The 24054-nt window shown below is 47.3% G+C and overlaps 1 long non-coding RNA gene and 2 pseudogenes across 2 annotated transcripts in view; 2 read left to right on the top strand and 1 right to left on the bottom strand.

The window, feature by feature from the left end:
• LOC147118747 (uncharacterized) overlaps positions 1-2174 on the bottom strand; it is a 22342-nt gene extending 20168 nt beyond the window's left edge. The window contains exons 1-2 of the long non-coding RNA XR_015077943.1: positions 1809-2174; positions 130-325 (exon numbers count right to left, since the gene is read on the bottom strand). This is a non-coding gene — a long non-coding RNA (uncharacterized LOC147118747). The remainder of the gene's footprint in view (positions 1-129; positions 326-1808) is intronic.
• On the top strand, positions 2170-24054 carry LOC147118748 (uncharacterized; annotated as a pseudogene). Its single transcript, XR_015077942.1, has 4 exons — positions 2170-2234; positions 8547-8824; positions 21762-21950; positions 22856-24054. The product of XR_015077942.1 is annotated as an uncharacterized LOC147118748 (transcript).
• LOC147118749 (uncharacterized) overlaps positions 12765-24054 on the top strand; it is a 72929-nt pseudogene continuing 61639 nt past the window's right edge.

A 24054-nucleotide genomic window follows, 5' to 3' on the forward strand; every position in this document is an offset into this window, starting at 1 on the left:
GCAGGTGAACGGACTGTCCCTGGTGCGGCTGCGCCACTGAACTTCCAATGCAGACAGGGAACTGAATCCCTTCCCGCCATCCCCACCTTTACCCGGTTTCTCCCCGGTGTGACGGTGCACGTGTCTCACCAGGTCAGGCGATTGGCTGAATCCATGTCCACACACCGAACACGTGTGCAGTTTGTCATCACTGCGATCACTGCTTTCTCCTTCCATGTGCAAAGGCCGATGATATTCAGGTTCTGATGAATCCAGCGACTCTGTCAGATCTTGACGTGATGTTTGGTCTGAGCTTCCTGCCTGTAACTGCTCCACTTCTATAACCCTGTAAATTGAGATCAGAAAAGGATCAGAGGCAAACTGTTGTTTAATTTTCCGCTTTCCGAACCCAGGGGCAATGAAGCTGATTTTCAGGCCCCAGCTGCTGCACAGGTCGATTGAAAGGATCAGCAGTAATGGCAGCTGTAATACCCACAAGCCCCGGCGCTCCAGAAAGCGCTCTGTTGACACTGAGTCCCGCGCATGTGCTCATGGCCCCCACGCTCTCCCTCCTGCTCCACAATCGTCCGTCCCGATCGGTACGCAACGCGCATGCTCAGCACACAAAACCCCGCGGTTGGAACATCGGGCGCGTTTGCGGAGCCGCAACATCTGGTACGTGTGCACAGCTCAGGTGGGGGCAAGTCGTTGTTTCACCTCAGCCGCCAGGGAGGTGCGCATGCACAGGACGACCCAACATTCTTCCTGTCAGCAATCACTCCCTTGTTTCTTTAATAAAAACAGAAAATGCTGGAAACACTCAGCAGGTCAGGCAGCATCTGTGGAGACAGAAACAGAGTTAACGTTTCAGGTCGATGACCTTTCATCAGAACTGCTTGTTCTTTAGTGTCAGCCAGTGGCTCAGTGGGTAGCACTGTCACCTCGGAGTCAGAAAGTTGTGGGTTCAAGTCCCACTCCAGAGACTTAAAACACAAAAATCCAGACTGACACTCCAGTGCCGTGCTGAGGGAGTGCTACACTGTCGGAGGTGCCCTTTTTTGGATGAGACGTTAAACTGAGGCCCTGTCTGCTCTCTCAGGTGGATATAAAAGATCCCATGGCACTATTTCGCAAAAGATAGGCTTGCATTTATATAGTGCCTTTCATGATCACCAGATGTCTTGAAGTGCTTTACAGCCAATGAAGTACTTTTGGAGTGTAGTCACTGTTGTAATGTGGGAAAGAGCAGGGGAATTATCCCTGGTGTCCTAGCCAATGTTTATCCCTCAATTATGATAACAAAATGATAGATTATCTGGTCATTATTACATTGCTGTTTCTGGGAGCTTGCTGTGCGCTAATTGACTGCCACGTTTCCTACATTACAACAGTGAGTACACCTCAAAAGTACTTCCTTGGTCATCCGGTGGTGGTGAAAGGCGCTATATAAACGCAAATCTTTCTTTCTTCACTGGTCTCACCAGCGACCTCTTCTGGCTGATGGTTGATTGACAGCTGAGAGTCTGCGCATGCGCACACGGGACGGCGGTTTGGGCCGAGTCCGACACAGCGACCCCTCCCGGTCAGCAAGGGTAAGAACCGCGCATGCCCAGAGGAGACCAACCCCCTCCCCCACTCGGAGCTGCGCTTGCGCACTCGGATCCTGTCGGACGGAGTCGGCGCGGGGCATTCCGGGGAAAGGCCTTGGTGTCGCTTCCAGAGTCGCGATCGGTGACGCAAAGTGAGTTTTCTCCGCTCCGACTGGGTGGAGAATCGCGTGGGGTGGGGGGAGGGGTGGATCGGGAGAGAATAAAGAGAAATAGAAAAACCTTGGAGTCCGCGAGGGCCCGGACCGAGCGGCGTCAGTTGGACGATCACGTGATCTCCTCGGGGACACGTGACCCGGCCCCCCCGGCCTGATTGACTGGAGCTCCCGACCAATAGGGAGCGAGCGGGGCGCGGCTGGAGGAGCGAGCTGCCGGCGGGTCCTCCAACCAATCGGGGAGCCCGAGGGGCGGGACTAGCGCTGGCTGATTGTCTGATCTGCAGGGCAGCGAGTTTCTCTAGTTCCTTGTTCAGGGCCCGGGGCCAGGGGAGGCTGTGGGCCTTTATTCCCCTTATTGGACACAAGGCTCTTTGTCTCACAACACACTGGCTCAGGTTTTAATACAGACTTTTTACATTCTGTAGGTATGTGAAAAGGAGAAGAGGAAGTGCAACAAGACCTGTGTGTCCTTGTGCACCAGTCGCTGAAGGTAAGCATGCAGGTGCAGCAGGCGGTTAAGAAGGCAAGTGGTATGTTGGCCTTTGTAGCGAGAGGGATCGAGTACAGCAACAAGGATGTCTTGCTGCAGTTGTACAAGGCCTTGGTGAGACCACATCTTGAGTATTGTGTGCAGTTTTGGTCGCCTTATCTGAGGAAAGATGTTCTTGCCATGGAGGGAGTGCAGCGAAGATTCATCAGGCTGATACCTGGGATGGCAGGAATGACGTATGAGGAGAGATTGGGACGATTGGGCTTATACTCGCTGGAGTTTAGAAGAATGAGAGGGAATCTCATTGAAACTTATAAAATTCTGACAGGACTGGACAGACTAGATGAAGGAAGGATGTTCCCGATGGTCGGGGAGTCCAGAACCAGGGGTCACAGTCTAAGGATAAGGGGTAGGCCTTTGAGGACAGAAATGAGGAGCAATTTCTTCACCCAGAGAGTGGTGAACCTGTGGAATTCTCTGCCACAGAGGGCGGTGGAGGCCAGTTCATTAAATATATTCAAGAAGGAGTTGGATATATTTCTTATGGCTAAAGGGATCAAGGGATATGAGAAGGCAGGGACAGGGTACTGAATTTGGATGATCAGCCATGATCTCATTGAATGGCGGAGCAGGCTCGAGGGACCGAATGGCCTACTCCTGCTCCTATCTTCTATGTTTCTATTCGGCCCTTCGAGCCTGCTCCTCCATTCAATGAGATCATGGCTGATCTTCTGCCTCAACTCCATTCACCAGCCCTATCGCCATATCCCTTGATGCCCTTACTAGTCAGAAATCTATCGACTTGTTTTGAATTTACCCAAGGCATTTCTGCGGCTGCAAACGAGACTGCAGGATGGTGTGTTGCCTCCATGGTGCAAGGGTCAAGCATGTCTCAGAGCGGCTGCAGAACATTTTGTAAGGGGAGGGTGAACAGCCAGTTGTCGTGGTGCATATAGGTACCAGCGATATAGGTAAAAAATGGGATGAGGTCCTAAAAGCGGAATATAGGGAGTTAGGAGGTAAATTAAAAAATAGGACCTCAAAGGTAGTAATCTCAGGATTGCTACCAGTGCCACCTGCTAGTCAGAGTAGAAATAGAAGGATATTTCAGATGAATACGTGGCTAGAGGAATGGTGCAACGGGGAGGGATTCAAGTTGCTGGGACACTGGAACCGGTTCTGGGGGAGGTGGGACCAGTACAAAACGGACGGTTTGCACCTGGGCAGGGCCGGGACCGATGTCCTAGGGGGAGTGTTTGCTAGTGCTCTGGGGGAGGGTTTAAACTAAAATGGCAGTGGGTTGGGAACCTGAGCAGGGGGACAGAGGAAAGGGAAACAAGGATAAAAGCAAGACAGGAAGGAGAAAAAGAAAAGTGGCAGACAGAGAAATCAAGGGTTTAAATCAAACATGGCCACAGTAAATAATAATTGTAATAGTTCTAAGAGCGTTAAAAAAACAAGCCTGAAGGCCTTGTGTCTTAATGCGAGGAGCATTCCTAATAAGATGGATGAGTTAGCTGCGCAAATAGAGGTAAACAAATATGATTTGATTGGGATTACGGAAACATGGCTCCAGGATGGCCAAGGCTGGGAACTCAACATCCAGGGGTATTCAGGAAAGATAGGCAAAAAGGAAAGGGAGGTGGGGTAGCATTGCTGGTTAAAGAAGGGATTAACACAATTGTAAGGAAGGATATTAGCTCTGATGATGTGGAATCTGTATGGGTAGAACTGAGAAATACCAAGGGGCAGAAAACGTTAGTGGGAGTGGTATATAGACCTTCAAACAGTAATGCGGAGGTTGGGGATGGCATTAAAAGGGAAATTAGAGAAGCGTGCAATAAGGGCACAGCAGTCATCATGGGTGACTTTAATCTACATATAGATTGGGCTAACCAAATTAGTAACAATACTGTGGAGGAGGAATTCCTGGAGTGTATACGGGATGGTTTCCTGGACCAATATGTCGAGGAACCAACTAGAGATCAGGCCATCTTAGACTGCGTATTATGTAACGATAAAGAATTAATTAGCAATCTTGTTGTACAAGGCCCCTTAGGTCGGACCGATCATAATATGATCGAATTCTTCATTAAGATGGAGAATGACGTAGTTGACTCAGAGATGAGGGTCCTGAATTGAAATAAAGGAAACTACGATGGTCTGAGGTGCGAGTTGGGTAGGATTGATTGGGGAATGTCACTCAAAGGGTTGACGGTGGATAGGCAATGGCAAACATTCAAAGACCGCATGGATGAACTACAAAATTTGTTCATCCCAGTTTGGCATAAAAATAATCAAAAAAGGTGACTCAACTGTGGCTAACCAGGGAAATTAGGGATACCATAAGATCCCAAGGAGAGGACATATAAATTGGCCAGAAAAAGCAGTAAACCTGAGGATTGGGAGCAGTTTAGGATTCAACAAAGGAAGACAAAGGGATTAATTAAGAAGGGGAAAATTGAATATGAGAGTAAGCTTGCAGGGAACATAAAAACTGACTGTAAAAGCTTTTATAGATATGTGAAGAGAAAAAGATTGGTGAAGTCAAGCGTAGGTCCCTTGCAGTCAGAATCAGGGGAATTTATAATGGGGAACAAAGAAATGGCAGACCAATTAAATACATATTTTGGTTCTGTCTTCACAAAGGAGGACACAAATAACCTCCCAGAGATGTCGGGGAACATAGGGTCTGATGAAAGGGAGGAACTGAAAGAAATCAGTATTTGTAGGGAAATGGTGTTAGGGAAATTGATGGGATTGAAGGCCGATAAATCCCCAGGGCCTGATAATCTACATCCTAGGGTACTTAAGGAAGTGGCCCTAGAAATAGTAGATGCATTGCTGATCATCTTCCAACATTCGATGGAATCTGGAACAGTACCCATGGATTGGAGGGTAGCTAATGTTACCCCACTATTCAAACAAGGTGGTAGAGAGAAAACAGGGAATTACAGACCGGTAAGCCTGACCTCGGTAGTGGGGAAAATGCTAGAGTCCATTATAAAAGATGTAATAGCAGAGCACTTGGAAAACAGTGACAGGATTGGACAAAGTCAACATGAATTTACAAAAGGTAAATCGTGCTTGACTAATCTAGTGGAATTTTTTGAGGATGTAACTGGTAAAATAGATAAGGGAGAACCAGTGGATGTGGTGTATTTGGACTTTCAGAAGGCTTTTGATAAGGTCCCGCATAAGAGATTAGCGTGTAAAGTTAAGGCACATGGGATTGGGGGCAAGGTATTGACTTGGATAGAGAACTGGTTGGCAGACAGAAAGCAAAGAGTTGGAATAAACGGGTCTTTTTCCGAGTGTCAGGCAGTGACTAGTGGGGTACTGCAGGGATCGGTCCTTGGACCCCAGCTATTCACAATATATATTAATGATCTAGACAAAGGAACTAGATGTAATATCTCCAAATTTGCAGACGACACAAAGCTGGGTGGGCGTGTGTGCTGTGAAGAGGATGCCGAGAAACTCCAGGATGATTTGGATAGGTTGGGTGATTGGGCAAAAACATGGCAGATGCAATATAAAGTGGATAAATGTGAGGTTATCCACTTTAGTGGCAAAAAGAGGAAGGCAGATTATTATCTGAATGGCAATAGATTGGGCGAAGGGGAAGTGCAACGAGACCTGGGTGCCCTTGTGCACCAGTCGCTGAAGGTAAGCATGCAGGTGCAGCAGGCGGTTAAGAAGGCAAATGGTCTTCGTAGCGAAAGGGTTTGAGTACAGGAACAAGGATGTCTTGCTGCAGTTGTACAGGACCTTGGTGAGACCACATCTTGAATATTGTATGCAGTTTTGGTCGCCTTATCTGAGGAAGGATGTTCTTGCCATGGAAGGAGTTCAGCGAAGATTCACCAGGCTGATACCTGGGATGGCAGGAATGACATATGAGGAGAGATTGGGACGATTGGACTTGTACTTGCTGGAGTTTAGAAGAATGAGAGGGGATCTTATTGAAACTTATAAAGTTCTGACAGGACTGGACAGACTAGATGCAGGAAGGATGTTCCCGATGGTCGGGGAGTCCAGAACCAGGGGTCACAGTCTAAGGATAAGGGGTAAGCCATTTAGGACAGAGATGAGGAGGAATTCCTTCACCCAGAGAGTGGTGAACCTGTGGAATTCTCTACCACAGAAGGCAGTAGAGGCCAATTCATTAAATATATTCAAGAAGGAGTTGGATATATTTCTTAAGGCTAAAGGGATCAAGGGGTATGGGGAGAAAGCAGGGACCGGGTACTGAAATTGGATGATCAGCCATGATCGCATTGAATGGTGGAGCAGGCTCGAGGGGCCGACTGGCCTACTCCTGCTCCTATCTTCTATGTTTCTATGAAATACTCACCAACCAATCACTTACCTGCTTTCTGGTGACGTCACACTTCGATTACTTTTTACTCCTCTCCCTCTCCCTGAGATTGGTAAGCCTACCTGGTCTCTGCCGCCTCTTTATAGCCTCGCCGCCACCGAGTTTCCCGCCGTCGCCGCTCTCTTCTACCGTCAAGACAGATACAAAGTATTTATTCAGATTGTCTGCCATTTCCCCGTTTCACAGTATTAATTCCCCAGTCTCATCCTCTAAGGGACTAATGTTTACTTTAGCTACTCTCTTCCTTTTTATATACCTGTAGAAGCTCTTACTATCCATTTTAATATTTCTTGCCAGTTTACTCTCGTAATTCATCTTCTCTCTCTTTATTTTTTTTTAGTCATCATTTGCTGGTTTTTAAAAATTTCCCAATCTTCTGGTCTCCCACAATCCCACCAATCTTGGCAACATTGTATGCCTTCGTTTTCAATTTGATACCATCCTTTACTTCCTTAGTTAGCCACGGATGGTGCTCCTTTCTCTTAAATCTTTCTCACTGGAATATATTTTTGTTGAGAGTTATGAAATATCTCCTTAAATGTCCGCCTCTGCATTTCAACTGTCTTACTCTTTAATTTATTTTTCCAATCCACTTTAGCCAGTTCTGCCCTCATGCCATTGTAATTGCCTTTGTTTAAGATCAGGACACTGGTTTGAGATACAACTTTCTCACCCTCCAACTGAATTTGAAATTCAACCATGCTATGATCACTCTTTCCTAGAGGATCCTTTACTATGAAATCATTTATTAATTCTGTCTCATTACACAGTACCAGATCCAAGATAACCTGCTCCTTGGTTGGTTTCATTACACACTGTTCTAGGAAACCATCCCGGATGCACTCTATGAACTCCTCCTCAAGGCTACCATGGCCAATTTGATTTGTCCAATCAATATGGAGATTAAAACCACCCATGATTATTACCATACCTTTTTCACAGGCCTCCATTATTTGTTGATTTATGCTCTGTCCAACAGTATTGCTACTGTTCGGGGGTCTGTAGACTACGCCCACCAGAGACTTTTTCCCCATATTATTTTTTATCTCCACCCAAACCGATTCTACATCTTGATCTTCTGAGCCAATATCACTTCTCCCCACTGCACTGATCCCATCCTTTACCAACAAAGCCACCTCACCTCTTTCCTTTCTGTTAACCTTCCGAATTGTCAAATATCCTGGAATATTCAGTTCCCAGCCCAGGTCACCTTGCAGCCCCGTCTCTGTAATTGCGATCAGGTCATACCCATTTGTATCTATTTGTGCCATCAACTCATCTATCTTGTTACGAATGCTGCGTGCATTCAGATACAGAGCTTTTAACTTGGTCTTTTTACCATTTCTCCATGTTTTGGCCCCATTTTCTGTTGTATTCTTATTTTTAAACATTCTGTCCCTTCCTGTCACACTCTGGTTATTATTTCCCCTATCTCTATCCTGCTCTATTGCTTTCTTATTTCTCATTGACTTTTTTAATTCCCGCTCACCTGGACCCTCCCCCGCACTATTTAGTTTAAAGCGATCTCTACAGCCCTAGTTATTCGATTCGCCAGGACTCTAGCCCCAGCATGGTTCAAGTGAAGCCCGTCCAAACGGAACAGCTCCCTCTTATCCCAGTACTGGTGCCGGTGCCCCACAATCGAAACCCATTTCTCTCAGCATAGAACATGATTTACTGTGATCGGATTGAGGACTGGAACCATGTTCATTCCAGCAGTTCTGGTTTGTTTCTGCTGATCTTAATAACCCCTGTACCTGTGCTGGAGATTAATATTCTGTATAAATAGTGAATAAATCAGCTTGTTTCAAACACACAGTGTGTCAAATATTTTATATCTCCATGATAAGAGAAGACGAATTGATGTTCTGTTACCGACTGTTTAATTTTTGGGCCTTTTCTTACTCTACGTTATTTCCGTTCTCAACTAGTTCGCCTTCTACCACATCAAACCCCAAGCTTGCTCCGTTTGAGTACACGACTTGTGGGCGTCATAGACTGAACTGTAGTGTTTCACTTACACTCATCTGCCATCAGCTGGTCCAGGCAGTGGGCGGTCGAGGAGGTCGTTCGGCTCAACTGCCTGCCTCTCTTCCACGGCCACGTTCATGCCCGGTGGCCCTGGAGATGTAGCACGCGGTGTCCGCCGGCACGCTCGAGGCCTTCCGCGATTGGTGGGTACCGCAGGGACTGGAGTGCATCACCACTGGTAATGGAATTTTAATTTAATTTAATTTATTATGTTTCCTTTAATGTTTTAAGTTAATTTACAGTTTATTTATTAGCACAAAAGATTACACTCATCTGCAATTCTTTATAGAACTATCTTGCATAAGATTTGAAATCTGTTATTATTTGTATAATTTAACTCTTTGTGGATCGATTTAGTAAAACTCCACACGTACTGCACGTGATAACATTTGAAAGGTGCTGATCTTTGTAATAGTAATTTCTGAGCTTGATGGTCTCGTTGATTTAATTTCTTGTTACTAACATACCTTGCACTATTTCTTTCATCGAGATAATTGTTTCAAACACTTCCATTCTTTAGCTCCTCCATTGATCCCTGTCAATTATCCTTTGTTAGGGGCTGGGGTTAGGGTGTAGGCTTAGGGGTTAGGGGTTGGGGCTAGTGGTTATTGGTTAGGATTGGGGTTAGTGGTTATTGGTTAGGATTGGGGTTAGTGGTTGGGGCCAGTGGTTATTGGTTAGGATTGGGGTTAGTGGTTGGGGCTAGTAGTTATTGGTTAGGATTGGGGTTAGTGGTTGGGGCTAGTGGTTATTGGTTAGGATTGGGGTTAGTGGTTGGGGCTCGTGGTTATTGGTTAGGTTTGGAGTTAGCGGTTGGGGCTAGTGGTTATTGGTTAGGATTGGGGTTAGTGGTTGGGGCTAGTAGTTATTGGTTAGGATTCGGGTTAGTGGTTGGGGCTAGTGGTTATTGGTTAGGATTGGGGTTAGTGGTTGGGGCTAGTGGTTATTGGTTAGGATTGGGGTTAGTGGTTGGGGCTCGTGGTTATTGGTTAGGTTTGGAGTTAGCGGTTGGGGCTAGTGGTTATTGGTTAGGATTGGAGTTAGTGGTTGGGGCTCGTGGTTATTGGTTAGGTTTGGAGTTAGCGGTTGGGGCTAGTGGTTATTGGTTAGGATTGGAGTTAGCGGTTGGGGCTAGTGGTTATTGGTTCGGATTGGAGTTAGTGGTTGGGGCTAGTGGTTATTGGTTAGGATTGGGGTTAGTGGTTGGGGCTCGTGGTTATTGATTAGGATTGGGGTTAGTGGTTGGGGTTAGTGGTTATTGGTTAGGATTGGGGTTAGTGGTTGGGGCCAGTGGTTATTGGTTAGGATTGGGGTTAGTGGTTGGGGCTCGTGGTTGTTGGTTAGGATTGTGGTTAGTGGTTGGGGTTAGTGGTTATTGGTTAGGATTGGGGTTAGTGGTTATTGGTTAGGATTGGGGCCAGTGGTTATTGGTTAGGATTGGGGTTAGTGGTTGGGGCTCGTGGTTATTGATTAGGATTGGGGTTAGTGGTTGGGGTTAGTGGTTATTGGTTAGGATTGGGGTTAGTGGTTGGGGCCAGTGGTTATTGGTTAGGATTGGGGTTAGTGGTTGGGGCTCGTGGTTGTTGGTTAGGATTGTGGTTAGTGGTTGGAGTTAGTGGTTATTGGTTAGGATTGGGGTTAGTGGTTATTGGTTAGGATTGGGGCCAGTGGTTATTGGTTAGGATTGGGGTTAGTGGTTGGGGCTCGTGGTTATTGGTTAGGATTGGGGTTAGTGGTTATTGGTTAGGATTGGGGTTAGTGGTTGGGGTTAGTGGTTATTGGTTAGAATTGGGGTTAGTGGTTGGGGTTAGTGGTTATTGGTTAGGATTAGGGTTAGTGGTTGGGGCTTGTGGTTGGGGTAATCAATTGGAGGTTAGGCTTAGGCATTAGTGATTAGGGTTCGAAACCACTATTAACAACACAGGTGTCACTAGATGCGTCCTTTTTCATTTCGTGTTTTTTAACCTCACGCAGACGAGTCACAAAACAGCCTCATGAATTGTTCATTCGAGGAACATTCCTTCTGGCTGGAGCCTGATTTTTTTCTCTTCTTTCACATCTCGATATTTCTCACAGAAAAAGACATCAGGGACATTATACTTTGGGATGTGGGGACAAGAACAGGCGGATCCAGGTGCTGGGCTGGTTACATCCAATCATCAGCCTGCCTGAAAAGTGCTTCTGAAAATAACCTGTCACCATCTGATTCCACTGTCATATCTTCATCCAATACCCTCCTTTCACACTCACTAGAGCACTTTTCACCACCATGACCATTCTCCATACTGAGGCTCTCTGATTTCCATTTATAGTCTCAATAAAAGTGGTCCCTGGATTTGATGTCCAGATTCTTTTCCAGCCATTTTGAGGTGTCCCTTACCCTGACAACTGAAAGACAACACACCCTTCGGGACTCTCGATCCTGACTGTAAAGACTACTATCTATTCTTCTAATTATAGAATCCCTTATACTACAATGTTTCAACTCTGCTGCTCCACCCCTTGGACAGCCTCCTGTACCATGGTGCCTTGGGCAGCATTCTAGCTGTCCTTCCCAGTCTTTCTCCTTATCCTCACAGGTATCGAGTACTTTGTACCTGTTGGACAGGAGCAGTGTCTGCTGGACTTCCTTCACTACTTCTCCTACATTCCCCTTACCCGGCTGACTGACAGTCACACTCTCCCCTTCCTGCACCTGTGCTTTCTTCTGGTGTGTGACTGTACTCAAGTAAATTATCCAGTAATTCCTGCTCCTCCCTTATATGTCGGAGTGTCTCTAGCTTGGACTCCAGCTCACCGACTCTGAGCTGGAATGTCATGAGGCAGAGACATTTGCTGCAGATGTGGCAGTCTGGGACAGTCTCGTTGTTCACAAACTCCCACATACTACAATCCCCACACACTGCCTGGTCTTTATTAATGAATGAATTAATTTATTTTTTGTTATCTGTAGTTTATTTCTTGAACTGTGATTAATTACTTCGCTATTTATCAGTTAGGAGCGTCTTTAAAAGCAGTTAGAATTGAATCACTTACATTGTTTTCCTTTGACTTACACTTACTTGCACTAATAAATCCTTAATAAGTCAAGCTTAACACTAAAGGGACTAAACACACAAAGGGATATCGATGCACTTACCAATATACTTATGTTAATTTGCTCTGCTCTGTGTTGATTATGATGTCACTTTTTCTGTGCCCTCCGGTGTGATTATTTATTATTTACTGTTGCTCCTGGTTTAAATTACTGAGCACCTCCTTCCCCCTCAGCATCCAATTCCCATTCTCCCCAAATTCCCCTTACCACTCTGTTTAGCAAGCCACTCCGTTTAGTAGATTCTCCAGCTCTGTGCCACACCGCTCATCATCCTCCTGTTCCCTACTCCAAAGGTATCTCTGTCCTCAGCTATTCCACTCACTTTTCTGCCATATTGTTGTTGACCAAAATGGCGGCGGTTTTTACCCAGAATACGCCGTGGGCTAGAATAGGCCCTATCAATGCTGCAGGGGGCTGGTGTGCGCAGGCGTGGGAAGGGCTAGGCGCGGGGCGGGTCCCGCGCGTGCGCAGTGCCGCCAGTCGGGTGATGGCGGCGGAAGGCGGAGCGAAGATTCCGAAGCGGGGAGGAGGCGGAGCGCAGGGGAGCAATAGAACCAGTGGGGAGACTTTAGAAACAGCCGGGGTGGGCCTCAGGCCCCGAACAAGAGCCTCCGGGCCGGGCGTTTGCCCCGAGTGGGGCGGCAGCTGCGGGGCTTTCTCCCGGTGACAGGCCCGGGGTAATGGCCACCATCTTGAGAGGCTCAGGGGGCAGCAGGGCGCATGCGCGGCCGCCTTGGCCAGGAACCAGGAGGAGAGAATCTTGTCAATTTCTATCCTGGACTCTCAGTGATGGCTTTTGTAAATTCCTTTTACAGGCTGTGAGAAGGGCAGCATTTACACACCACAAACTCAAACCAACATCGTATCAAGATCCGACAGAGTCACTGCATTCATCAGGACCCGAATATCATCGGCCTTTCAATGTGGAAGGAGAAATGTTTTTCTGTTCTGTCTGTGGGAAAAGATTTCAAACATCAGTGTGACTGGAAAAGCACCGAGACACACCCACCCGAGTGAGAGTGTTCCAGTGCACTGACTGTGGAAAGAGCTTTAACCAGTTACACAGCCTGAAAAACATCGCACCATTCACAGCGGGGAGAAACCGTACACGTGTTCTGTGTGTGGACAAGGCTTCAACTGATCGTCCAACCTGGAGAAACACAAGGACACCCGGACCATGGAGAAACCGTGGAAATGTGGGGACTGTGGGAAGGGATTCAATTACCCATCTGAGCTGGAAACTCATCGACGCAGTCACACTGGGGAGAGGCCGTTTACCTGCACCGTGTGTGGGAAGGGATTCACTCAGTCATCCAGCCTCTATACACACCAACGAGTTCATACTGGAGAGAGGTTGTTCACCTGCATTGAATGTGGGAAGGGATTTAATGCTTTATCAACCCTCCTGACACACCAGCTTGTTCACACTGATAAGAGACCTTTTAAATGTTCTGACTGTGAGAAGAGCTTCAAAAGCACAAAGGATTTGTTGACACACCAACGAGTTCACACTGGGGAGAGGCCATTCACCTGCTCCGTGTGTGGGAAGGGATTCACTCAGTCATCTCACCTTCTGACACATCAACTTGTTCACTCTGATAACAAACCTTTTAAATGTTCTGACTGTGAGAAAAGCTTTAAAAGTAAAAAGGATTTACTGATACACCTACGCACCCACACTGGGGAGAGGCCGTTCACCTGCTCCGTGTGTGGGAAGGGATTCACTTGTTCGTCCCACCTTCTGACACACCAACTTGTTCACTCTGATAAGAGACCGTTTCAGTGTTCTGACTGTGAGAAGAGCTTTAAAAGCAAACAGCACCTGCTGCAACACCAACACACTCACACTGGGGAGAGGCCGTTCATCTGCTCCGTGTGTGGGATGGGATTCACCCGATCATCCCAGCTGTTGAGACACCAGCGAGTTCACACTGGGGAGAGGCCGTTCACCTGCTCCACGTGTGGGAAGGGATTCACGGATTCCTACAACCTGCTGGCACACCAACCTGTTCACACCGGGGAGTGGACATTCACCTGCTCCATGTGTGGGAAGGGATTCACTGATTCATCCAACCTGCTGACACACCAGCGAGTTCACACCGGGGAGAGGCCGTTCACCTGCTCCGTGTGTGCGAAGGGATTCACTCAGTCATCCTCCTTAATGAGACACCAGCGAGTTCACGACCGACTGCAGAGGTTGGATTCTGCTGTTATTGGTGCTGTTAATCACATCCAGGACTGAACCAGGATGATTCATCAGTTGGGGTTTGTTTCTGCTGATGTTTATAACCCTATAACTGGGCTGGAGATTAATATTCTGGATAAATATCAAATAAATCAGCTTTGTTTCAAACACACTTTGTGTTGAGTCTGTGCTGACTCCATGATAAGAGGGGACTAATTCATGTCCTGTTGCTGACTGCTCCATTTTTGGGCCGTTTCTCCTTTCTTACTCTGGATTATTTCGGTTCTGATCTAATTGGCCTTCTACCATCCTGGGAGTCCCATGATACAATGATAATGGAGTTGTTGACTAATTACAGCGATCAATCTCTATCAATGAGTCTACAACAGACCCAGACATGAGGCGAGGAAAACCCCAGTGGTGGAGAGCTTTAGGAGCCATCGGACCAAAGTCACCTCTTCCTCCCAAGCATTCTACACTGACCACACATCATGTCTCAAATTACTCACACACTGTGTCCCAAAATCTTATTCTATGAATGAAATCGGCCCAATTTGCATTTGAATGAATCAACATGAACTGCTTCCACCGTCTCCCTAGGGAGCCTGTCCCATAGATTGACCACTCACTCACTGAAATATTGATCCCACAGATTGGATTTGAATTTACCCCCTTCAAGTGCAGGCCGTGTCCTCTGGTTCTACTGTTCTGGACAGGGTGGACAGGGTGAAATAACTTGTCGTGCTCTACATTATCCAGTCCCTTTAGAATCCTAAAAACAGCAATCCTATCACCTCTCCACCTTCTCTTTCCAGTGTGAACAGGCGCAGTTTACATAACCTGGACATGTTGGCTCGATACTCAGTTAAATTCTGACACAAACCCTTTGATGCTTCTTAAATTGCATTAACCGACACTTCACAGAATCCTAGAATGATACAGCACAGAAGGAGGTCATTCGGCCCATCATGCCTGTGCAGCTCCCTGAAAGATCCATCCAATTACAAAATCAAAATACTGCGGATGCTGGAAATCTGAAATAAAGAGAGAAAATGCTGGAAATCCTCAGCAGGTCAGGCAGCGTCTGTGGAGAAAAACAGAGTTAACGGTTCAGGTCACTGACCTTCTGTCAGAGCCTTTCATCACACATTATGAGTGAGTATTACTCACTCTGGTTTAAGCTTATATTGTGGTTAATAACGGCAAACTCTGTTGTTTCTCCTGATCTGATTACAGTTTCCAACCAGTCGCTTCAGTGGAATGTCTTATCAGTGTTGCCATGGCGACCTGTCTGCAGTGAAACGCCTGTTTGACTTCTTGAAAGTGCAAAGTATCTGCTGACAGACCAGCGAGTTCACACTGGGGAGAGGCCGTTCACCTGCTCCGTGTGTGGGGAGGGATTCAGGCGATCATCCAACCTGCTGACACACCAGCGAGTTCACAAGTGACTGCAGGGGTTGGATTCTGTTGTTATTGCTGCTGTTAAATCATCCAGGACTGAACCATGTTCATTCGGACAGTTGGGGTTTGTTTCAGCTGATGTTAGTAACCCCTATAACTGGGCTGGAGTTTAACCTGTATCAATGTCAAATAAAAGAGCTTTGTTTCACACACACGCAGTGTGTCAGGTCCTTGATATCTCGACAATAAGACAAGCTGATTGAGGACTTGTTACAAACTGCGTGGAATCCATCTGAGAACTGAGATCCCACAACTTGTTAAAAGATGGATCTACAAGATGTCCAAGTCTGACAGGACAGAAAATTCTATTATATCACAGGGTCCACTTCAACCATTCAGGGCAGTGAGTCCCTGTAATATTGGATTTTAACCTATGGGAAATATTCTGATAATCTGTTATTGTTACGGGGCAAAGCAGCCTTGTTACCTTAACATCAGTTTAATCAAACTCAATGGACAATCCGATCTCCAAAGGGAAACGTCTCATAGAAACATAGAAGATAGGAGCAGGAGTAGGCCATTCGGCCCTTCGAGCCTGCTCCGCCATTCAGTGAGATCATGGCTGATCATCCAAATTCAGTACCCGGTCCCTGCCTTCTCCCCATATCCCTTGATCCCTTTAGCCTTAAGAAATATATCCAACTCTTTCTTGAATATACTTAATGAACTGGCCTCCACCGCCCTCTGGCAGAGAATTCCACAGGTTCACCACTCTCTGGGTGAAGAAATTCCTCCTCATTTCAGTCCTAAATGGTTTACCCCTGATCCTTAGACTATGAGTGATCCTTAAAGCTGACGGTGTCGGCAGTTCTGCAGCTCATTTCTCAGTGTGAGCGTGTCAGAATGAAAAGCTTTAACAACAGCCGATGTTTCACAAAGGGAGACCTCACCAGACCAAAGGCCATTGGTGGAGTTTAATGGGCTGTTTGTGTCACTGGGCTACAGGAGGCCATTTTTAACTGAAGGAAAACTGGTCACAGCAAACCGAGAGTTTAACAGACTGTCCCTGGTCCACTCGAACCCCCACCTTCTCTCTCTCTCTCACTATTTATGGGCACTGCTGCAGTAATTGCTCCTCTGACCTTTCCTCTCTTGTCCCTCCTACACCCCTAATACACGGCCCGACACAATCTCCCTCCCCCTACATCCTCACTGTGCTGGAATCCACACCAGTCTCCCCATCTGCTCCTTGTTCTCTCCCTGGATCCTAAAACTACTGAACTCACTCTTCCCCTCCTGAAGTCTACAGGCTCTAAAACTGAAGCTTGGTGTCCCTCAGCCCCGACTCCTTGATTTACCTCCCGTTCTCTCCTCCTCTTTCCCCCTTGGTTGTGTTCCACACTCTGGGCCTTGGGCCTTCCCCGGGGATTCTCAGTATGAACAGGTGGGATGTGTTTGGAGACAGGGTGTCCCGGCTCTCCACCTTTAAAGGGACAAGGAGACGACCAGCTGGGCTGAATGGCCCTGCTTTATGACATCACTGCAGTGCCTAGCAACCAGCCTCCCTGAGCCCTGCTCATTATGGGCTGGGTTTAGCTCAGTGCTGTTACAGGAAGGGAAACAGGAGCAGGATTCGTCCCGTGTGGAGCCCAGGATTAATGGGGAGAGGTACAGGATCAATTTATACCTTATTGAGTGAGAAATGTCATTGCCCCAGACACTCCCTGTCCTTCGGTATCTGTGTCGGGGAGTGGCTGATGGGTTTACTCTGTATCTAACCCGTGCTGTACCCGACTGGAGAGTGTTTGATGCTGACACTAGGGGCTCAGCTCCACGAGCGCAACATTTAACCCAAAGATGATCTGATAAACCCATCAGCTTCTCCCCTGGACACAGGTCCTGAGGGACAGGGAGTGTCTCTGATATTTTGGTCGGTGTCGTTGATCAAGTTTAAACACCTCACTCACATCTCCTCTCACCCTGCTTTGTTCTAATGAGAAGTGCCCCAGTTTCTCTCGTCTCTCCTCCTGGGAAAGAGAAGTTCGCCTCAGTTAGAAACTCAAACAGGCGCTTCACTGCAGACAGGTCATCATGAGGAAACATTTCTTTACCCAGCGAGTTATTATGATCTGAAAATGCACTGCCTGAAAGGGTGGAGGAAGCAGATTCAAGAGTAACTTTCAAAAGAGAATTGGATAAATATTTGAAGGAGAAACATTTACCGGGATATGGGAAAAGAGCAAGGGAGTGGGACTAATTGGATAGCTCTCCCAAAGAGCTGGCACAAGCATGATGGGCCAAATGGCCGCCTTTATTGCTGTATCATTCTCTGATTCTCTGATAACTAAAGCCTCTCATCCGTGGTATAACCTCAGTGAATTTATTCTGCAGCCTCTCTGTGGCCCCGACATCCTTCCTAGTGTAAGATGCCCAAAATTTATTCTAACTGTAGCCGAACTGATGGTTTTGTTTTCTACGCCCCATTTATAAAAAACTTCGGGTAACATTTTTAAACCACTTTATAAACTTGTCCTCCAACTTTTAAAGATTTGTGTATCTGATCTCCCTGTAGATTTTAGAGATATTAACATAACATGGCTGAAATACATTGACATCAAATGTCTGATATAATGTGTATTATGGGAAAGAGAAGTTTAGTCTGAGTTTGAAACTCAAACAGGCATTTCACTGCAGACAGGTCGCCATGGCAACACTGATAAGACATTCCATTCACTGAATCGACTGGTTGGAATCTGTAATCAGATCAGCGGAAAGAACAGGTTTTGTCTGTTATTAACCACAATATAAGCTTAGAATCATAGAATGTTTACTACACAGAAGGAGGCCATTCAGCCTGTCTAGCCCGTGCCGGCTCTCTGCAAGAGCACTTCAGCTAGTCCCACTGTCCCGCCCTTTCCCCGTAGCCCTGCAATTGTTTTTCTTTCAGCTACTCATCCAATTCCCTTTTGAAAGCCGTGATTGAATCTGCCTCCACCACCCTTTCAGGCAGTGCATTCCAGATCCTAACCATTCGCTGCATAAAAAAGTTTTTCCTCATGTCGCCTTTGGTTCTTTTGCCAATCACCTTAAATCTGTGTCCTCTGGTTCTCGACCCTTCCGCCAATGGGAACAGTTTCTCTCTCTCTACTCTGTCTAGACCCCTCGTGATTTTGAATACTTCTATCTGATCTCCTCCCAACCTTCTCTAAGGAGAACAACCCCAGCTTCTCCAGTCTGTCCACGTAACTGAAGTCCCTCATTCCTGGAACCATTCTTGTAAATCTTTTCTGCACCATTTCAAAGGCCTTCACATCCTTCCTAATGTGCGGGGCCCAGAATTGGACACAATACTCCAGTTGAGGCTGAACCAGTGTTTTATGAAGGTTCATCATAACTTCCTTGCTTTTGGACTCTGTGCCTTCCTTGCTTTTGTTGCCTCTTGTTGCTGGCTCCAGGCACTGGAGCGGTTCCTGTGTGTTCAGCTCTCAGCTGCAGTCAGTACCTGGGCCGGGCTCAGCACTTTACCCAGCACATCTTGTCCACGTTGTCATACTTGACACGGAGAGGCTGCGCAGGCTTCTAATCCACCTCGGTCAGGGCGAGAGGTCCCGACCACTCGTACAAGTCTACGGGCATGTTGCGGCTGCACTGCGGACAGCCCGGGCTAAGGCTGCGTGACCTGGAGCTGCGTGAGCTACACTGGAGAAGGTTGAGATTCCAGAAATAGTGGGGAACCAAGGGGCTAATGAGAGTGAGTAACTTAAAGTAATTAATATCAGTCGAGAAAAAGTACTTGAGAAACTAACGGGACTAAAAGCCGACAAATCCCCTGGACCTGACGGCCTACATCCTAGGGTTCTAAAAGAGGTGGCTGCAGAGATAGTGGATGCATTGGTCGTGATCTTCCAAAATTCACTAGGTTCTGGAAAGGTCCTCGTGGAATGGAAGGTAGCAAATGTAACTCCGATATTCAAGAAAGGAGGGAGAGAGAAAACAGGGATCTACAGGCCAGTTAGCCTGACATCAGTCCTCGGGAAAATGCTGCAATCCATTATTAAGGAAGTGGAACAGGGCACTTAGAAAATGATGATATGATTAGGCAGAGTCAACATGGTTTTATTAAAGGGAAATCATGTTTGTATAAAGCTCAAAAGTGGGTTCCAAATCATTAATGCTCCAGATTCTAAGATTGGGCAGTGAACAGCTGTGAAGTGGTAGGTTTTAGACCACTTCTGCAGCTTTCACCTATTCACAGCAATCCAGTCATTGAGAACCCGACATACTTACCTGATGTGATAGTCGCTCTCCGGGAACCTTGTTAAAAACCTGGGAAAATGGTAAGTACTTGGGAAAATGGTGCTTAACTACCTTTTAACAAGCTTTAAAGTATCTAAATTGACTGACCCACCGCTTGGTGTCGGGTCTGTTCAGGGATGACAGACCCGACACTTAGGAAACTCACAAGGAGGCGGTTCAGAGCGGGATACCGACCCGCTGTCAGTTTTTGTGATTTTGACAGCGGACTTGCCTCCAAACCCGCACTCTGAGCGCCGGCAAAATTCAGCCCTTAGAGAACTGCGTACAGTTCTGGTCACCATATTATAAAAAGGATATAGAGGCACTGGAGAGGGTGCAGAGAAGATTTAGAAGGATGATACCAGAAATGCGAGGGTATACATATCAGGAAAGGATGAACAGGCTGGGTCTCTATTCACTTGAAAAAAGGCTGAGGGGTGACCTAATAGAGGTCCTTAAAATTATGAAAATGTTTTGATAAAGTGGATACAGAGAGAATGATTCCACTTGTGGGGAAGAGCATAACTAGAGGCCATCAATATAAGATAAGTCACCAAGAAATCCAATAGGGAATTCAGAAGAAACTTCTTTACCCAGAGAGTGCTGAGAATGTGGAACTCACTACCACAGGGAGTGGTTGAAGCGAATAGTATCGATGCATTTAAGGGGAGGCCGGACAAGCATATGTGGGAGAAGGGAATAGAGGGTTATGGTGATAGATTTAGATGAGGAAAAACGGGAGGAGGCTGGTGTGGAGCATAAACACCAGCATGGACTGGTTGGGCTGAATGGCTTGTTTCTGTGCAGTATATCCTGTGTAATTCTAACAATCTCAGTTTTGCAATTTTCAATTCACTATTCCCTGTAAAGCGATTGTTAAAACCTGAGCCAGTGTGTTGTGAGACAAAGAGTCTTGTGTCCAATAAGGGGAATAAAGGCCCACAGCCTCCCCTGGCCCCGGGTCCTGAACAAGGGACTGGAGAAACTCGCTGCCCTGCGGATCAGACAATCAGCGGCGCTAGTCCCGCCCCTCGGGCTCCCCATTTGCTTGGAGGACCCGCCGCCGGCTCGCAACTCCAGCCCCGCCCCGCTGGCTCCCTATTGGTCGGAAGCTCCCATCAATCCGGCCGCGGGCCCGGGTGATGTGTCCCTCACCGGGCGGAGCTGCAGGTCGGCGGGAGCGGGGTCGGGAGATTAATAAACTGCGGGTAGGCCATGCTGCAGGGTTTATAAAGTTGGTAGAGGGAGCGGGTTAATGAACCGTGGGGGGATGCGGACTGCATACACCCCGAGTGCGGCCCCAGGCCCCATTATTAAAACACTCAACATTATCTGCTTCACAAACACCTGGGGTGGGCCTCAGGCCCCGAACAAGAGCCTCTGGACCGGGCCTTTGCCCCGAGTGTGGCGGCAGCTGCGGGGCTTTCTCCTGGTGACAGGCCCGGGGTAACGGCCACCATCTTGAGAGGCTCAGGGGGCAGCAGGGCGATTGTGCGGCCCCCTTGGCCAGGAACCAGGAGGAGAGAATCTTGTCCATTTCTATCCTACACTCACAGTGATGGCTTTTGTAAACTCCTTTTACAGGCTGAGGGAAGGGCAGCATTTACACACCGCAAACTCAAACCAAACATCACATCAACATCTGACAGAGTCACTCCATTCATCAGGAGGGAAAAGATTTCAAACATCAGTGTGACTGGAAAAGCACCGAGACACACACACCCGAGTGAGAGTGTTCCAGTGCACTGACTGTGGAAAGAGCTTTAACCAGTTACACAGCCTGAAAAAAACATTGCACCGTTCACAGCGGGGAGAAACCGTACACGTGTTGTGTGTGCGGACTAGGCTTTAACCGATCGTCCAACCTGGAGAGACACAAGGACACCTGCAGCACGGAGAAACCGTGGAAATGTGGGGACTGTGGGAAGGGATTCATTTACCCATGGAAACTGGAATCTCATCGATGCAGTCACACCGGGGAGAGACTGTTTACCTGTTCCGTGTGTGGGAAAACATCATTTGTTTCACACTTGGCGCAAAAAGAATATATTAATGGCAACAATTCATTTGAGTTGATTTTAAATAGATTAGTTTACAAATTGAATCATGTTTCTCTCATTGTATTTCCCAACTCAGATTCATGGCCTCATTTACTTTCTTCCTCTGAGCCCCTGAACCTCATCTGGCAGCGTAATGTTAGCGAGTGGTGATTGATGGCCCTGGGAACCAATAGGAAGAGAGCTCAGAGGCCGGAGGGCCAAGGGAGCAGCGAGTTCGGCAGCCAATCACGGTGCTTGAGGGGCGGAACCTGAGTCAGTCAGTCAGGTGAGGCAGTGTGAACCCGTTAAACAATTTATTCTTTTAAAACTTAAATTGAGATTTCATTTGTCAACAGAACAGTTTAACATTTGTCAGTATTTTGTTTCCCTGGAGTTCCTATTATGAGTTTCAGACACTTCAGTGCCAAGTGGACCAGGTGTTTACAACCCGCTTAATAAGGAGAAGCTGATTCCAGTGTCAGAAGGGTCGGTAACCAGAGGACTCAGATTTAAGGTCATTGTCAAAAGAACCAGCGGCGACATGAGGAAAGAATTTAAGCAGCGAGTTGTTTTGACCTGGGAGGCACTGCCTGAAGTGGTGGTGGAAGCAGATTCAATGGCAACTTTCAAAGGGGAATTGGAGAACTACTTGAATTGGAAACAAATTGCGGGTCTGTGGGGATAAAGCAGAGGAGTGGGCCTAAATTCAAAGAGCTGGCTCTGGGACAATGGGCCGAAGGGTTGTACCATTCTCTGATTCTATGAACTCTGTATTCCTCCAATTCTGGCCTGTTGTGCATCCCCCACTTCCTTCGCTCCACCATTGGTGGCCGTGCCTTCAGTTGCCTCGGCCCGAAGGTCAATTTTTGTCTTGTGAAGCACCTTGGAACGTTTTACTACGTTAAAGGCGCTATGTAAATGCAAGTTGTTGTTGGTGTGCTACCATTGGCCTCAGCTTTTCCAGACAGAATCAGCCAGGGCCGGCGACTGTGCTGCTCTCCATGGTCGAAATGCTGGCTGCTCAGTGTATAGGCCCACAAGCTCAGGATTGCCATTAGCAAGGAACTGGAGGGCAAAGAGTGACTGGGGCCCAACCCTATCATCAAGCACCACCTTCAGGAGAGAAAGGGAATAAAATCCGAATTTCTACCCTGTATTTACAGTCATGACTTTTGTAAACTGCTTTTACAGGGCATTAGAAGGAGAGGATGTGCAGACGAGAAATTCAAACCAAACATCACGTCAAAATCTGACAGAGTGACACGATTCATCAGGACCTGGATATCATCGGCCTTTTAATATAGAAGGAGAAATGTTTGTCTGTGGGAGAAGATTTCAAATGTCAGTGTGACTGGAAAAGCACCGAGACACACACACCCGAGTGAGAGTGTTCCAGGGCACTGACTGTGGAAAGAGCCTTAACCAGTTACACAACCTGAAAAAACATCGCACCGTTCACAGCGTGGAGAAACCGTACACGTGTTCTGTGTGTGGACGAGGCTTCAACCGATCATCCAACCTGGAAAGACACAAGGAGACTCGCACGATGGAGAAACCGTGGAAATGTGAGGACTGTGGGAAGGGATTCAGTTCCCCATCGAAGCTAGAAATTCATCGACGCAGTCATACTGGGGAGAGGCCGTTCACCTGCTCCATGTGTGGGAAGAGATTCACTTGTTCATCCGAGCTTCTGAGACACCAGTGCATTCACACTGGGAGCGGCTGTTCACCTGCTCCATGTGTGGGAAGAGATTCACTTGTTCAGCTGAGCTTGTGAAACACCAGCACATTCACACTCGCGAGGGTCTGTTCACCTGCTCCGTGCGTAAGAAGGGATTCACTCGTTCATCCGAGCTTCTGAGACACCAGCAAGTTCACGCTGAGGAGAGGCCGTTCACCTGTTCCGTGTGTGGGAAGGGATTCACTCAGTCATCCAACCTGCTGACACACCAGCGAGTTCACACTGGGGAGAGGACGTTCACCTGCTCCGTGTGTGGGAAGGGATTTACTCAGCACTCCAGCTTGCTGACACACCAGTGACTTCACACTGGGGAGAAGCCATTCACCTGCTCCATGTGTGGGAAGGGATTCACTCAGCACTCCAGCTTGTTGACACACCAGCGACTTCACACTGGGGAGAGGCCGTTCACGTGCACCGTGTGTGGGATGGGATTCACTCGTTCATCCCAACTGCTGAGACACCAGCGAGTTCACCAGTGACTGCAGGGGTTGGATTCTGCTGTTGCTGCTGCTGTTAATCACATCCAGGACTGAACCATGTTCATTCTGACAGTTGGAGTTTGTTTCTGCTGATGTTAATAACCCTATAACTGGGCTGGAGTTTCATATTCTGGATATATGTCAAATAAATCAGCTTTGCTTTCAATGTA

This window comes from Somniosus microcephalus, chromosome 4, assembly GCF_052327205.1.
Source record: "Somniosus microcephalus isolate GS21.2 chromosome 4, FLI_Smic_1.0, whole genome shotgun sequence".
Taxonomy (NCBI): domain Eukaryota; kingdom Metazoa; phylum Chordata; class Chondrichthyes; order Squaliformes; family Somniosidae; genus Somniosus; species Somniosus microcephalus.